Source organism: Arachis stenosperma, chromosome 1, assembly GCF_014773155.1.
Source record: "Arachis stenosperma cultivar V10309 chromosome 1, arast.V10309.gnm1.PFL2, whole genome shotgun sequence".
NCBI classification, from domain to species: Eukaryota; Viridiplantae; Streptophyta; class Magnoliopsida; order Fabales; family Fabaceae; genus Arachis; species Arachis stenosperma.
The window spans coordinates 101,898,579-101,900,832 of record NC_080377.1 but is presented as its reverse complement, the minus strand read 5'-3'; the positions used below and the strand labels follow the sequence as shown (position 1 = coordinate 101,900,832).

General features: G+C 41.9%; 1 non-coding gene across 1 annotated transcript; it reads left to right on the top strand.

Moving 5' to 3' along the window:
- Positions 1-1,842: 1,842 nt before the first annotated feature.
- On the top strand, positions 1,843-1,950 carry LOC130955511 (small nucleolar RNA R71). The gene has a single exon (XR_009076769.1). It is a non-coding gene; the product is annotated as a small nucleolar RNA R71 (small nucleolar RNA).
- Positions 1,951-2,254: the final 304 nt, after the last annotated feature.

Sequence of the window (2,254 nt, the reverse complement as noted above, 5' to 3'; positions counted from 1 at the left end):
TTTTTGCTTTTTTCATTGTTTTTGTGACTTCTTATGATCATCAACCTACAAAAAACATAAAATAACAAAAGAAAATATATAAAATATAACATTGGGTTGCCTCCCAACAAGCGCTTCTTTAGTGTCATTAGCTTGACAGAGGACTCCCATGGAGCCTCAGAAACACTCAGAACCTTGTTGAAACCTCCCAACACCAAACTTAGAGTTTGAATGTGGGGTTTCAACACCAAACTTAGATTTTGGTTGTGGCCTCCCAACACCAAACTTAGAGTTTGACTGTGGGGGCTCTGCTTGGCTCTGTTTTGAGAGAAGCTCTTCATGCTTCTTCTCCATGATGATAGAGGGATATCCTTGGGCCTTAAACACCATGGATTCTTCATTCACTTGAATGATCAACTCTCCTCTATCAACATCAATCACAGCCTTTGCTGTGGCTAGGAATGCTCTGCCAAGGATGATGGATTCATCCATGCACTTCCCAGTCTCTAGGACTATGAAATCAGTAGGAATGTAATGGTTTTCAACCTTAACCAGAACATCCTCTACAAGTCCATGGGCTTGTTTTCTTGAGTTGTCTGCCATTTCTAGTGAGATTTTTGCAGCTTGCACCTCAAAGATCCCTAATTTCTCCATTACAGAGAGGGGCATGAGGTTTACATTTGACCCTAAGTCACACAAGGCCTTCTTGAAGGTCATGGTGCCTATGGTACAAGGTATAGAAAACTTCCCAGGATCCTGCCTCTTTTGAGGCAGTTTCTGCCTAGACAGGTCATCCAGTTCTTTGGTGAGCAAGGGAGGTTCATCTTCCCAAGTCTCATTTCCAAATAACTTGTCATTTAGCTTCATGATTGCTCCAAGGTATTTAGCAACTTGCTCTTCAGTGACATACTCATCCTCTTCAGAGGAAGAATACTCATCAGAGCTCATGAAAGGCAGTAGCAAGTCCAAGGGAATCTCTATGGTCTCAGTCTGAGCCTCAGATTCCCAAGGTTCCTCATTGGGGAACTCATTAGAGGCCAGTGGACGTCCAGTGAGGCCTTCCTCAGTGGCGTTCACTGCCTCTTCTTCCTCCCAGAATTCGGCCATGTTTATGGCTTTGCACTCTCCTTTTGGATTTTCTTCAGTGTTACTTGGGAGAGTGCTTGGAGGAAGTTCAGTAATTTTCTTGCTCAGCTGACCCACTTGTCCTTCCAAATTCCTAATGGAAGATCTAGTTTCAGTCATGAAACTTTGAGTGGTTTTGATCAGATCAGAGACCATGGTTGCTAAGTCAGAATTATTCTGCTTAGAGCTCTCTGTCTGTTGCTGAGAAGATGATGGAAAAGGCTTGCCATTGTTAAACCTGTTTCTTCCACCATTGTTATTGAAACCTTGTTGAGGTCTCTCGTGATTCTTCCATGAAAGATTTGGGTGATTTCTCCATGAAGAATTGTAGGTATTTTCATAGGGTTCTCCTAGGTAATTCACCTCTTCCATGGAAGGGTTCTCAGGATCATAAGCTTCTTCCTCAGATGAAGCATCCTTAGTACTGTTTGGTGCATTTTGCATTCCAGACAGACTTTGAGAAATCAGATTGACTTGTTGTGTCAATATTTTATTCTGAGCCAATATGGCATTCAGAGTGTCAATCTCAAGAACTCCTTTCTTCTGACTAGTCCCATTGTTCACAGGATTTCTTTCAGAAGTGTACATGAATTGGTTATTTGCAACCATTTCAATCAGTTCTTGAGCTTCAGTAGGCGTCTTCTTCAGATGAAGAGATCCTCCTGCAGAGCTATCCAAGGACATCTTAGATAGTTCAGAGAGACCATCATAGAAAATACCTATGATGCTCCATTCAGAAAGCATGTCAGAAGGACATTTTCTGATTAATTGTTTGTATCTTTCCCAAGCTTCATAGAGGGATTCTCCATCCTTTTGTCTAAAGGTTTGGACTTCCACTCTAAGCTTACTCCATCTTTGTGGTGGAAAGAATTCTGCCAAGAAGGCATTGACTAGCTTTTCCCATGAGTCCAGGCTTTCTTTAGGTTGAGAGTCCAACCATATTCTAGCTCTGTCTCTTACAGCAAAAGGGAATAGCATCAGTCTATAGACTTCAGGGTCAACCCCATTAGTCTTGACTGTGTCACAGATTTGCAAGAATTCAGCTAAAAACTGATGAGGATCTTCCATTGGAAGTCCATGGAACTTGCAATTCTGTTGCATTAGAGAAACTAATTGAGGCTTAAGCTCAAAGTTGTTTGCTCCAATGGCA